The sequence below is a fragment of the Gobio gobio genome (assembly GCF_949357685.1).
Source record: "Gobio gobio genome assembly, chromosome: 20".
NCBI classification, from domain to species: Eukaryota; Metazoa; Chordata; class Actinopteri; order Cypriniformes; family Gobionidae; genus Gobio; species Gobio gobio.
Window position 1 is genome coordinate 46281190 of NC_137113.1, and position 16670 is coordinate 46297859.

The window sequence follows — 16670 nt, forward strand, 5'->3', positions numbered from 1 at the left end:
ATCTAATATTTCCCTTCATGTCGTGTAATGATCGTTTACAATTTTATTGCTAACACTCACGTCATAAACACCTTGTAAAACTTTTATTTGGGTTGATATAATCCCTCTATATTTGTAACAATATCTTACAGTTGATCAGGCTTGAGTCACACACACACTTCAACATTCAGCATCAAAACACAACAATGGGAACAACAATGGTAGCTAAACTAAGTCCAGAGTAAATCTAAAGTAAAAGATCAAGTACTCTCTACAGTACTTTTTTTACACTCTAAAAAATGCTGGGTTAAAAATAACCCAAGCTGGGTTGAAAATGGACTAACCCAGCAATTGGGTTGTTTTAACCCAGCAATTGGGTTGTTTTAACCCAGCGATTGGGTTGTTTTAAGCAAACATTTAACCCAACAGCTGGGTTAAAACAACCCAATTGCTGGGGTAGTCCATTTTCAACCCAACTTGGTTTATTTTTAACCCAGCATTTTTTAGAGTGTAGTTAGTAGAACTCTTGTGTAAGTGAACTATACTAACTAAGCATTTGTTAGCACAGCATACTATTTTACTTTACGTTTTTTTAAGGCAATCGGTTTGCATGCTTTTTTAAGTAGTGTGGTATTACATGCATGCTTGATTCATCTTTTTAATGCATTTTTTAAAATAATGAAATGCACCAAATTAATACGTTAAAATTACTTATGACTATTTAAAAAAACTAAAAGCCATTTTGTGCCTACTGTCGTCAGCCTAACGTCAGGCTCAACTCGTCACCAAAACTCCAACATGACAAAAAATGAACATTAAACATTAATAACAAGCTGTTTACTTCATTTATCTTTCTTAAAAACACATGAAGATTATCTTCTAATTAGGGTTGGGTACCGAAACCCTGTGCCAATATGGCACCGGTACTTATATAACCGGTATGTACCGGACCGAATCAGAATGCAGATTTCGGTGCCTCATTTCGGTGCCAAAATTCAAACGTGCTTTCGCGCTTTGGCTGGCACCGAGCCAGACGCTCAGCGCTGGTCACATCACAACTCATGACAACTATTCAGTGTTTTCAAACACATCATGTTTATTTCAGGTTTTAGACATTTAAATGCTCATAAGTAGGCTACTAGCAAAAAACACACACTGATGTCTATGAAAGCGGCTATGACAATCCTTTCAGACGGTTATAATTTGACTAACGTTACGTGTTTTATTCACATCAGATACATGCACATTATATAGTAATTATATAGTTTACTCTATTCTTCTTCCAGTTCACTGGTCACTTACTTTCATGTATTTCGTGAAGTGAAGTGTATTTTCGAGAATGAACTCAAGTGTTGTAACAAATCCGACAGATCCGATTCTGAGGCGCAAACTAATATGGCACCGCCCATTGCGCTTTATAGATCAACTAACACACATTCACTCACACATTTGAACATCAGATAGTTTGTGACACAGTTAAGAAGTTTGTGAATATTTTGAATAAAATTAAAAAACAAAATAAACCCGATACAGCTGAGCTGTCAGCGCTATTGCGGCTGCTGTGTGTCATGTGAGAAACATAACGCGTCGTCATGGAAACATTGGCGATGCGTTCTAAAATATTTAGCCAGAGAATATATTATCATATTTCAAAATAAAGCTGAAGCTCGAAGCTGGTTTGTAGCAGACCAAGAATACAGACTACTGCTGTTATTACTGTAGCTGTTATTTAGAGTTAAATTAGGCCTGTAGTTGGGTTAGGTGGCTTAGGTTTTACTGTGAATTTGTAAATAAGTCAATAATAATTTGTAAATAAGTAAATTGTGTTTTGTATTTATTTATATTCATACATTTAAATATACATTACAATTTTAATAAATGGTTAAATTTAAATAAAAAATAAATAAATAAAAAGCCATTTAATGTCATCCACCTCGTTTTGTGGCCTTTTTTTTTTTTAAGTACACTCTAAAAAAAAAAGGTTCTATATTGCACCAAAAATGGTTCTTGGCTCGTAATCATAGGGGAACCTTTTTTAGTGCCATATAGCACCAATTTTGGTGCTTCAGTGGTTCTTCAGCGGTTCTTCAGAGGTTCTTCACCGGTTCTTTGACTAAGGTGCTATATAGCACCTCTGAAGAACCGCTGAAGAACCACTGAAGCACCAAAATTGGTGCTATATAGCACTAAAAAAGGTTCCCCTATGATTACGAGCCTTTTTTTTTAGAGTGTATCGGTTCAGGCACCGTTTAGGCACCGGTACCGTTTTAAAAGTATCGGTTTGGCACCGGAATCGGAAAAAACCCAAACGATACCCAACCCTACTTCTAATTAAATCTCACGCAGAGCATTCTGGGAACTAGAAATCTAATTATTCCCAGTAAGTAGATTGTACACAATAAAATTAAGTTGTGACAAAATGTTCATTTAAATATAATATTGCTCAAGCAACAAACATCCTTGAAACAACAACAGTCACGCCTGACTACCTTACAATATGAAATATGATTGCTAGACTTATGTTGCAATATGGAAAACTAGGTCGTCACCATGTGAAAAGGGTTCATTGCATCAGCCAAATCCACCAGTACATTTGGTAAATGTAACTTAAAAAGTATGCTGGAAATGCACATGTCTATAAAGCCTTGATTACTCAGGATAAGAAGTGCGATATATATGTTTCTGCAACAAATGCAAATTAAGTGAGCTACTCAAATTATCCAAGTAAAGTAACAAATAAAGATTAATTTTTAAAAAATGATGAATTTTTATCAGTGCTGTGTACTCTTAAAGACGGTCAAATAGTACCATTCAGAGAAAAAGGTAACCTTCCGTCTTTTCTCAATGCAAAATCAATATTAAATCATATTTGATCATGCATTCATGCTTTTAATGTCCATTTTTTTAGTTATTCCAATTATAGTGTTATTTTCCCTCAGACCAGACAGGAAGTTCCATCATTAATGTAACACATATTTCGCCTGCAACGTTTGGTATTTAGGGTCAGTTTTTGAATTGCTAACACCCTTAAAAAGTTACTACTTTATTTTAGTAGTTCACTTCTTTTTCCACCCATTTTAAAATAGTTTAAACGTCTAAAAAATAGCCAAGTAATAAAAACGTCCCCTTATCTTTCCTTTACTTATATATTCTGAATGTTTCGCGCCAAGCCATACACCATATGGAAAAGAAAACGGACCGAAAAAATACTCACGGATAATTACTGAAAATGAGCAGTAATGAGCAATATCCATGCACATTTAGGTGGGATCATAAATAGACCTGACAGCGAGGGGGAGAAATGAACCTGCGTTAATAGCGTCACACTCCACCTCACTGAAATCCATCTTTCAGCTGTAAAATCATAAATGCAGACTTTTCCTTTTCCGCTTTTTCATTGGTTATTAGTAATACTGTTTCCTTACCAAGTATCCACACCTATGTAACACTAGAAATCTTTACAGTTTTGTCTACGTGTTATTTCTGATTCAGGACCGACTCATTGACGTCATAGGCTCTTGTTCCAAAAATAAACCTGGACGAACGAGGGAGGGGATGAATTTGAGGGGAACTCAGGAAACCACTTGCATATTATTCTGGTTTTAGAATGTGCTCCATAACCTTTTTCTTAATAAAAAACGATCACACTGGCATTCGAGGTTCATATAAAGCATGAAAATCATGTTCAAGTTTCTGGAGCTGATGCTTGGGAACATGTCTGAGGTGGGAAAGATGATCGATTCCTTGTAAACGTGCCAGTGCTTATGAGGCTCGAACGAATGTTTCCCGCAACACACGGCCAGTGCAGTCGCAACAGTCGTTTCCCTTTAATTAAGCTCAAAACCAAATCCGCAAACCTTTCTCCAGCAACCCCACTTGCTAAGAACTGTAATATTACACTCGGGTAGCAAACTGTTCCGATCATATAGACTCCGTCTGGTGCAGTCTTTGCTAACAAACTCTGGCAGAGTGACTGGCATGTTTGCAGGGTGAAAGTGGAAATTAATTTGATCCTGACCACATTTTGTTGTTGAGTTCGCTCTTGGTTATTGCAGCAAGCTGTTCACAGAATCCACTATTAGGTGCCTCCTGTGCCTCGTATATATTTGGCTAGACTGTTCTGATTGTTGAGGTCTTTGTGGAAAGTAACTTTTTCGTTACAGTCAAAGAAGAGTTAAAAGCAACCTATGCTCATTAGAAAATGTGCCACTACAGCTATATGTTTGCAAAAAAAAAACTACCGATACATATAATTCACTGCAGTTTCCAGCTGAAATGAACACTGTTGGCAATAAAACACCAACGACTTTTATTCCTTTTCACACAGATTATGATTACAGCGGAATATTGTTGATTAATAAAGATTTATGTTTGCTTGGTTCCTTGCACAATACTATATAAGGTTGCACTTTCTTTTTTAGAATTACATATACTTATTTGGTTTGGTTTGTAAATATGACACTAAAAAGTGTTACCCTTTATTTTAGGTTACATTGTAATACATACATCAAAGTAGTTATTACTATAGTAACTACTTGTAACATATGTAACAAGGACACTGTAAAATCAAGTGTTATCAAATAAAGGGTAACACTTTTAGTGTCAATGTTACACGTTACATGTAGTTACTATAGTAACAACTGTAAATGGTGCATAGTTACAAGTAACTAACCCTAACCCAAACCCTAACAGTAACTCTATAGTAAGTACATGTAGTTAATTAATATTATTTAGTACTTATTTGAGTAATGAAACTACAATGTAACTACTCCACCTTAAAATAAAGGGTAAGACTTTTTAGAGTCATTGTTATGTTACATATAGTTACTATTTTAATAACCTTTAAATTGCATAATTACAAGTAACTAACCCTAAACCAAACCCTAGCCCTAACTTTAACTCTATAATAAGTACATGTAGTTAATTAATATTACTCAGTACTTATTTGAGTAATGTAACTACAATGTACCTATGTCACCTTATAAAAGGTAACACTTTTTTACAGTGTCATTGTTACACACGTTACATGTTACTATAGTAATAACTATAAATTAAGCATAATTACATGTAACTAACCCTAACTCTATAGTAAGTACATGTAGATTATTATTATTATTTAGTACTTATTTGAGTAATGACAATGTAACTACTCCCCCTTAAAATAAAGGGTAACACTTTTAGTGTCACTGTTACATATGTTACATGTACTTACTATAGTAATAACTGTAACTTATGCATAATTTCAAGTAACTAACCCAAACCCTAACTGTAACTCTATAGTAAGTACAAGTAGTTAATTAATATTACTAAGTACTTATTTGAGTAATGTAACTACGCCACCTTAAAATAAAAGGTTACACTTTTTGGTGTAATTATGCATCATTTATAGTTATTACTATAGTAACTACTCGTAACATATGTAACAAGGACACTGTAAAATAAAGTGTTATCAAATAAAGGGTAACACTTTTAGTGTCATTGTTACATGTTACATATAGTTACTATAGTAACAACTATAATGATGCATAGTTACAAGTAACTAACCCTAAATCAAACCCAAATTCTACCCTAGTACATGTAGTTAATTAATATTACTACTATTATTATTAATAGTAACCGTTACTCTATTACTCAGTAAATGATGCATAATTACATAAACCCTAAGTACAGTAGTTACTTACTCAGTACTTAAATATATAATTAAACTGTAAAACAGACACCTTAAAATAAAGTGTAACCTTTTATTTTAAGGTGGCATAGTTACATTGTAGTTACATTACTCAAATAAGTACTGAGTAATATTAATTAACTACATGTACTTACTGTAGAGTTACGTTAGGATTAGGGTTTGGTTTAGGGTTAGCTACTTGTAACTATGCATCATTTACAGTTATTACTATAGTAAGTACATGTAGTAATGTGTAAGTACGTTACCTTAAAATAAATTAAGTGTAAAAAATAAAAATAAGTGTTATTACCTATATTATGACCAAAAAAGGTTCACCATATAGTGCATGATTTGTAAACTAACACATTTTGACATTTGCATCACATAATCGGCTCTATGACGTAGTAAACTTGCTCGGTCTCTCACCTGGTACAGCACTGCTCTTGGGACATGAAGCGCTCGGGTACGAGTCCCGTGAAACCCCAGTCACCATAAAAGATCGCAATAAAATGGCATGGCTGCTTCAGCAAATGTGTTTTATCTCATGTTTGCTTTTGTCAACACCATCGGTCAGGTCTAGCGTAAGTGCTACATTATTTTCAAATGCATTTCATCATCATTTTGCAGAAATCTCACCGCATGCATGTTTTACTAATGAGCCTGAGATTATAAAAACATTCTAGGACAATCCTGACATGAAAATGTACATAAATGTGGTTTCCAGGCATCTAAGGAATAAAAATGAAACAGAGTTGCTCTCTTTCTCTGTCAAGCGACAGCGTCCCGCATGTTTTTGAAGGGTTAATTATGAGCAGAGAGTTGGGTGAAGGGCGGATGAGGTGTGTGTGAGCGGACAGATCGCTGTGACGACAGGGTCTGGCGGGTGACCCCTAGAAGCCAGATAGAGACCTCATCTGGGTAGAGAGGTGAAAAGGTAAAAGCAGCCTCTGGAGTTTCCCCCCTCTCCCCTCATTTAGAGCGGCAGTTCGGACCAGTACCGAGTGGAGTTTATGGGCCTACAACACTCTCAACACGCCCAGGCTTGGCGACAGACTTTATTGCCATTTTCTAATTAAAGAAACCATAAAATCAGAGGGGGGTACGTGGAGTCTGTGTTGACGTGAAGTCGCCATGGCTGCAGTCGGCTGCATATGTGCAGGAGTGAGACGCAGGATGTCTTCCATAGCCCGACATATGGAAACACACAGGTTGGGGAGTTAACGTTAATGGGGAGTTAGAATAACCAAAGGTACTGGCACTTTTTTCTTAAGAAAGGTCAACCTGTTCACAAAGCTATCGGGGCTAGTTGGCACATGGGAAAGTTGCCAAAAAAGACAGTAACTTTGAGCTTTAGAGACTGTCTAATTCCAATTAGACAAATGTGTACTTTCTCTAGCAGTGGTTTTGCATGTTGATTTCAGATAAAAACCTTCCTAGTTTAAAATTTACTATAATAATTTGTATATCATCATATTTTTTTTTATAGAAATTTGCGATTGTATTCCTTAAATCCACACTTTGATACGTTTAGGCAGGAGCCAACTATATAATAATTTTAGAACAATACATGTATTTTTCTGTAGCTGTTAGAGCATGTTGCCACATTTAAATGTTTTATTTGTTTGTTTATTAATTAATAACTTTTTAACTTACTAATATATTTATTTGTTTGTTTGCATTATTTGTTGGCCGTGTGTTGGCTGTTTCAATAATTCTTTTACTGTTTAATTTGGTTAAAAAGTGTCTAATAGGATGTTTAATGGTAGGTTACATTGTGACAACTTACCCCATTCAATATTAGCACTTTTGACATATACACTACCATTCAAAGTTTGGGGCTTGTAAGATTACGTATTTATTTATTTGTAAAGACTAATGTAACACAGTTCGTTGTTATGGGAAGAAGGAGGCAGGAACCGGTGAACGTTTGAAGACTTTAATAAACAAAACAAATAAACTGAAAGTAAAAGCGGCAGCCGCTCACGGACGACTGACGCGCACACGCGTAATAAAATGTGAACCAAAACACAACGTAAAGTCCAGGCCTGGTCCTGTCTCGTCCTTCACTGCTGTCGCTCCTCGTTTTATGCTCCCGCCAGAGATCGCTCATCTTCAATCACTCACCGGCCTCGCGTCAATCTCACGGCTCTCGCTCGCCCTGCTTGTCAAAACTACTTATAGTCTCTTTTGCTCACCAAGACTGCATTCACTGTAAAGATAAAAAAAAAGATATGGTAAAAAAAACAGCAGCTGTGGTTGCCAGACCTTTACCGTAGAAAATACGGTAGCAACATTTTAGCTTTTACATATTTAAGTTTAACTTACAGTAACTAACCGTATTTCATTAACTGATATGATGCCAACCTACCTTAATGTACCTTTGATATATACTGACAACCACCAATCACAGTGGAGATGAGAGTCACATGATGAATCAAAGCTTTTAGGAGGACAATACTCATATAGAGAAGGTGCACAGTGTCATTCACGCATACACTAAAAACCATCATAGTAACACACATTAATTTAAGAACGTTAAAAGTAACATAAAACCCTAATGTACATAACTGATTAGAACAATCTGAGAAACAGTTATTTCAATGCAAATACATCAAATGTGCAGTGTCACGCAGGGAATTCTGGGAATGTCAATTTACAGTTTTTCACTTCTTTTTCACTTCCAAAAACACTAAATTTAACGGTATTTTACTGTAAAATTTAGGGCTGTCAAAAGATTAATCGCATCCAAAATAAAAGTTTGTGTTTACATAACATATGTGCGTGTACTCTGTATAATTATTATGTATATATAAATAAACACACATTCATGTATATATTTAAGAATTATTTGCATACTGCATATATAAAATTTATATTGTATATAAATATAAATATTTTATATATAAATGTAATACATTTTTCTTAAATATATACATGCTTGTGTCTATATATATAATATATAAATAATTATTATACAGAGTATACGCAAATATATTATGTAAACACCAACTTTTATTTTGGATGCGATTAATCGTGATTAATCTTTCGACAGCCCTAGTAAAATTATATTAAATGTAAGGTTAGATCTATTACAGTTATTAACCGTCTATAGTACAGAAATTTTCTTTTACCGTTAAAATCACAATCATTTTTTCACAGCGGATCAAAAATACATTAAAAACAGTAATATTGTGAAATATTGCCAAATAACCATTTTCTATGTGAATATATAGTCAAAGGTAATTTATTCCTGTGATCAAATCTGAATGATCAGCATCATTATTCCAGTCTTCAGTGTCACATGATCCTCCAGAAATCATTCTAATATGATGATTTGATGCTCATGAAACATCTCTGATTATTTTTATTTTTTCTCCGGGATTCTTATAAAAAGAATATTACTGTCACTACGTGAATATTACGTTACTGTCACTTTTGAGCAATTTAATCCGTCCTCACTGAATAAAAGTATTCATTTCTTTTGAACAGTAGTGTACTATTACCACTGTAGACTCATACCTTCCTACTTTTTGTTAATTGACCAGTTCTTAAATAATCTGTGTGACGAAATTCCTGGTAGGAAGAACGAGGCTTTCTGTCAATTGTGTGTGTGTGTGTGTGTGTGTGTGTGTGTGTGTGTGTGTGTGTGTGCGCGCGCTTGGAGACAGAGATGACGGAAGGAGACAGTGGTAAATGTGTCATCTCTCACAAAAAAAAGCAGGAAAAATAGATGCATAAATAGGCTGAAATCCGTCAGTGTCGGAAAGAACTGACATTCGTCCTTTATTATACAATTTCTTTTCGAATATAAATCATATTTTAATGAAACAAGACACAAAACCTTCATATATGTGCCAAATGCAATATGTAGCCCCAATTAGATGTTGATGTTTTTTTTTTTCCGGTTCTTTTGAAGGAAGATTTGCAAATTGTCCCCTGACCGGCGCAATGAATTAATAGGCCAGTTTCTGTGATGTCATCAGACCTGAGCCGCTCACTGAGGCGTCTGTGGCGGTGCCTGAGTCAGCCTAGGTAATGACAGGCTCCATCATTTTTTCCAGCCCAAGCCTCACCCCAAAGACCTGCCCGTCCACCGACCAGTAATAGACTGGGACAGGCCTCTCCAGAGACCCCACGCTGCCCTGGGGCTGAGCTACCAAACACCTTTTGCCATGATACTCTTGATGTTTCTCAACTGTGCCAACTAACACTGGCCTATCTGAACCCCTAAACTAACAAATGTCACCCTCTGTTTCCCTTTGCTTTAGTGTCCTCTCTCTAGGGACGCGGTGCAGTAGTAAAGGAATGTTCATGTGTAGTTTTCTAATTAACAAGCTGTGTTCCTGCAACCCTTGAGCTCCTGCTATTGGTTTTATTGTGTTTTGTCATGTGACTGGTTGAAAATGCTTCATCTTTGAAATGTGAGTTGGCCTATTATTGAAAACGTGTTTCTTCCTGATCCTTGGAACTGCAGTCTTACCTGCACAGGAATAGTGATGCGTAGCGTTATTTATGTGATGGAACAGATTGCATATCTGAAAATGGGATCATTTGAATAATGTCCTCTTTGGACAATTTGAAATGATTTACTGGCTAAATACACGTCTCTATAAACTCTTGTCAATGCAGACTTGTTTATTAAATCAAGTTTCAATACAAGAAATTAGACTTTTACCACCATTTATTTCATACATTAGCTTAATATGACATAAATGGTGTATTTGTTTTCTAATCTGCTGAAAGAAGACAACAGCTTGTCCATGTGAAATGATGAAAAAAGAAGAAAAAATAAAACTAGTTAAAAACTGAAAAATTTGTCAATAATTATTATTGAGATTTAGCAGTTTCACATTTCTGTCACTCAGGACTGACATACATACATACATACATACATACATACATACATACATACATACATACGCTCACATGCACGCACACACACATACATGCATACAAACAAACATACACACAAACATATATGCATACATACATACATGCATACATACATACATACATACATACATACATACATACATACATACATACATACATACATACATACATACATGCATACATACATACATACATACATACATACATACATACATACATACATACATACATACATACATACATACATACATACATACATACATACATACATACATACATACATACATACATACATATACATACAAACATACATACATACATACATACATACATACGCTCACATGCACGCACACACACATACATGCATACAAACAAACATACACACAAACATATATGCATACATACATACATGCATACATACATACATACATAGATACATACAAGCATACATATAAACATACAAACATACATACATGCATACATATATGCATACATACATACATACATACATACATACATATACATACAAACATACAGGCATACAGACAAACATACATACATACATACATACATACATACATACATACATACATACATACATACATACATACATACATACATACATACATACATACATACATACATACATACAAACATACAGGCATACAGATAAACATACATACATACATACATACACACACACACACACACACACACACACACACACACACACACACACACACACACACACACACACACACACACACACACACACACACACACACACACACACACACATACATGCATACAAACATACACACAAACATATATGCACACATACATACATACATGGGGAACGTCCTCATATTTCACCCTCTTTTTGTAATACCTGTGTCATACCCATGTCATTATACACATTTGTGTCCTGATATTTCACAAAAACATGCCCACACACACACACACACACACACACACACACACACACACACACACACACACACACACACACACACACACACACACACACACACACACACACACACACACAAACACATGCATACATTATTTAAGATTTGAATGTTATTTTTTCTCTTATTTCCTCTTTCCTACTCCTGCACTTTGTATTGATTACTGCTGTTTTTAACCAAAATAATAAATTCAAAATTTTTCAAAGGGACGGCCAAATCACATACAGACCTAAGAATCATATATTTCAAATAAAATCAGTCAATTTAATTTTTATTGTGATTTCAATATTATTATTATTTTAAAATTACATCATCGCCATTCCCATCATGCCATGCATAACCCATGCTTTCCCAAGTGGGCTCAATTATTACATAATATGTCTAATCTATTTTCATCCTTCTGACACATCGCCACAGTGATACGATCAAATGTTTGAAATATTTAAAGCAGCAATATCTGAATCATCTCTGTTTACTTAACCACTGAGTTTCCAGTCACATAAAACTTTCCCAGACTGAAGGCATGTTCACACCTAGAACGATAACTATAACCATAATTATAACTGTATTAGCATCCACACCAACGCACGGAAACGTTATGTTTATTATAAGCGCATGCTGCAGTTTTGTTGTCTGCCATTTAAAGCAGTGGTTGATTATAATTGAACATTTTTAACTTTAGTGAGTGTGTAGTGTCGCTGTTTGAGCATAAACAACATCTGCAAAGTTACGACGCTCAAAGCTCAAAGCAAAGGGAGATATTTTCTTTTACAGAAATCTCTTTTTAAGGACTACAACAAACGGCTGGTAGGGACTACAACGAGTCAGTGACATCACTAACCCTAACATTTGCATAAACCCCGCCCCCGGGGACATGTGGAGAAGAGGAAGAGTCGCTCAAGCTGTCGTCCGTCTCTCACATTTATTGATACAGTACGAACACAAATGCAGACGCATGTCATAAAGCAAGACGACATCATCAGTTATAACAGTAATTACACTAAACTATCCCTGTTCTCTCTTCAGCAGCAGATATTCTTTGGCTCATCTTACCCCACACCAGCGCTTTATAGATTATCACGACAGAATATGCTAATCAATGACTGAAGATGGTTAACTCATAAACTCATCCTCTATCCCTTCAGTCTCGTTCTACATGTTGTCTCTTCTTCTGGAGTCTCTCCATCATTGTCCGACTCCGGTTTGATCATAAAAGGCTGAACAGTTTCTGACATTTTAAGTGTGTGTGTGTGCGTGAGGTAATCAGAGCTGCTAACATGAGCTCTTGAAGCTCCGCCCTCTTCTAGAAAGGGGGCGGGGAGCAGCAGCTCATTTGCATTTAAAGGGACACACACAAAAACGGTGCATTTTTGCTCACCCTCAAAAAAATGATAATTTTAACATGCTATATAAAACTGATCTGTGGGGAATTTTGAGCTAAAACTTCACACAAACACTCTGGAGACATCAGAGAATTAATTTAAATCTTGCAAAAAGGGGCACCTTCGAACCCCTTTAAACAATAAAATGCCCATTTTAAATATAAAATAATTTATGGGTCATTTTTCACACACCCTTAACCCATCTGAGGCTGGAAACCAACTGCGTTGGAGCTGTTGTGTTTAGCTACTATGTCAGGAAAGTCTTTAAATACAAGGAAACTGCACATTACTTTATTTAGCTGTTGGTGGCCACAGAGTAAATGTAATATACTGTACGGGCTGCATTCAAACCTCACCGGCTGGCGCACATTGAACCTGACTGGTGGAGCTGTGGTCTGCCCACGTGTGTCGCTGGGTAGCGTTTCTAAAGCTTGCGCTGCAGACTCCACACTCTGTGGTCGGCTCAGATCACAGGCTGAAAACACAGAGCTGTCTGACTGCAGGCCATCCGCTTCAGGCCCAGTGATAGAGGGCGCACTGCCATGATTCAGCTCTTTTCCATCCTGGACTTCAGCTTTGTTCTTGTCGTTTAACCGCCAGGCCTCGGCCCTGTCTGTACTTTGGGCAGACGGAATTCCTTGAGTTATTAAAACTGGCAGAGGAGGTGATGAACATTTGCTTTCTCTTCATTTCTTCTTCATTCGTTTGTCGCAGCATCATAGCTGAGCATTCATCAGGCTCTACTGGAGGCATCATGTCCATTAAAGCTGAGGAGACGTGTGCACTTTGACTGCAACATCATGCCAAAAAAACACAAAAAAAAAATAAGAAAATTAAAATTGCATGCATTCTCTTCTGCTAACTAAGGCTGCATTTGTTTGATCAATAATACAGTAATACAGTACTATTTATTTGAACAGCATTTATTTGGAATATAAATATTTTGTGACTGTATAAATGCCTTTACTGTCGCTTTTTTATAATTTTAATGCGTCCTTGGTGTGTGTGTGTGTGTGTGTGTCTGTTACTATCATGGTTTATCAGTTCAATGTGTCTTTGGTATGTGTGTCTGTGCATCTGTCTTTGTGTGTGTGTGATTGTGGGTGTGAGTGTGTGTGTATGTGTGTGTGTGTGTGTGTGTTTGTTACTGTCACTTTTGATCAATTTAATGTGTGTGTGTGTGTGTGTGTGTGCGTGTATGTGTCTCTGTGTGTGTGTGTCTGTCTGTTTGTTACTCTCTCCTTTTATCAATTTAATGTGCGTGTGTGCACGCGCATGTGTGTGTGTCTGTGTGTGTGTCTGTGTGTGTGTGTGTGTCATGGCGGCGGCGGCAGGCTCGCACGCTTCACGCTGACATGCTGCACTAAGAAAGTTAACATCTACACCCGTCGTAGCTGCCGGCGAAAACGCAGAAAGAGCTTGAACATGTTAATATCAGGACTACTTACAATGTGCGTGGTTTCAACCCTGAAGTTTGCAACCAAAGCTGCTTTAAGAAGCGGTAAGATCCGTAATATCGGATGGCGAATCCATGACCCGACAAATGTTTGTCCTGAAAGTAACCATCTGCACGCCACTTGGCCGAACTTTGAACAGTACAATCGCCCACTTTCTGATCAAGAATGGATGCACTTTCAGGTACAGGAGAGAGAGTTCAGGAAAACCCTGGATGTGAAACTAATTAATGACAGACAAACAGTACAATTCACCGGAAACAACCCGCGTCACTGGACTAAACTTATAACCATCCTATGTGGAGTATACTACAGGAATGGATCCTACACACCAACTCATAAAGATGGGAGACCATTAGGAATACCTTTGCTAAAGTACACCGTAAGAATTCTTCGGAAATTCCCCCTCTGTAGAACACTCTCACCAAGGCCCGATCCAGAGACGCTCACTGAATGGATAAATCAGCAGCTGCGCTTCGTACGGGAAACCATCCAGCCGGCGCTCAATAAAGCGACGAATTCCAGCAGCACGAGAGAAACCAGAGTGGTAAGCGGAAACGAACTAGCTTATCTTTGGGATCACCGTAGGAGTAAGGCAATTGATATCATTCTAAATAACAGCACTTACCCAGATCCCCCACCTGCGATAAACGACGTCAATAACGTTTATGAGTATTATGTTGCAAAATGCCAACCAGCACAGATACACCAGCAGACCAGCAGTCCTCCGTGGAGTGGCGCTCTTGACCTGGAAGACCCGAGGTGTTATCCCGTAAGCTCGGATTTCACCGCGGAGGAGATTTCAGCCGTGCTCTGCAGCCTCCCGAATAACAAAGCATGCGGTGCAGACGGTGTCACCTATGAAGTACTTAAGGCAACAAAACAATTCTCAATAGTGACACTCACTCAGATTTTTAATGTCTGTTTAAACAACCGGAAAGTTCCCGATTCTTGGAAGGGGGCTATTATATATAGGATCCCCAAGAAAAACAACGTTCCAGAAGATCCCTCCACCTGGAGGGATATATCGCTGCTCCCCGCTATATACAAGGTATTTATGAAGTGCATTTTAGGCAGGATTTTACCTTGGCTAGTGGAATCAGGAACATTGTCACCAAAACAGAAAGCATATATAGAGAGGCAGGGAATGAATGAGCACGTATTCTGCTTGAAAACTGCCATTGATGATTTTAAACATGAATCCTCCCGCTTCTATGCGGTATTCCTCGATTTTCGAGACGCCTTTGGTTCTCTACCACATAGCGTAATGCTTCACTCCCTTGAAGAAATAAAGCTGCCGGAACAGTATATACATATAATCAAGAATGTGTGCGATAATTCATTTTTACAAGTGATTTGCGGACATCAACTAACGAAACCGGTTAAACTCGAAGTTGGCATTAAGACGGGGTGTCCGTGGAGTGCCGTGAATTTCGTACTGGCCTTAAACCAATGGCTGAAGTGGTTATGTTCTCTTGCCCCGCTTGACATTACATCTCCAAACCAAGTTCAGGCTTTTGCCGATGACGTCCTCATAGTATCAAGAGAGGAGAATGTCATTACACACATGCTGTCATACACCGATCGCTTCCTGCGATGGTCTGGACTTGGAGTTAAGAACAACAAATGTGCGGTGTTCTATGAATGACGCAGCGGGGGCAATAGATGGTATAGGGCCAAGTATGATTAGCCTCCATCATTTACAATCGCCGGAAGCACAATTAGAGTCTATTCAAGACATGAATCGTACAGTTATCTAGGACATATGTTTAATGTTGCAGGAGAATGGCAAGAGCAAGTGAGCGATATCTGTAAAGAATACTACAGCAGACTGGACCTGATAGACCAGTGTCCTCTACCGATCTGCATGAAACTCCAGGCCATTCGGGACATAGCAATATCTAAGATCCAACATCTGTTTGCCAACGTCCACATTGCTAAAAAACATCTGACGGAGCTGGACAATAAGACCGTGCAACTGGTAAGAAAATGGTTAAATCTCAATACACACACGACAAGAAGTATTCTCTTTATCAGCAAATCCGAAGGGGGACTGGGGATTCCCAACATTGAATGGATTTATACAGCGACCAGAGTACAGCATCTACTGCACATGTTGAATAACGACGACCTTACAGTTCGTGAAGTTGCCCGGCACTCATTGGTGCTGGATCTGAGCAAACGTAAGGTCCCCTTTTCTGCAGTCGGAGAATCGGGTTTCCTCGGCTTCCGAAAGAAACCTAGCGGAAAGCTGGACACCAGGGCTACGGGATTCGGAGTACGTTCGGATTGGCCCGATCTGAATGACTTGTGCAGCAACAATAAT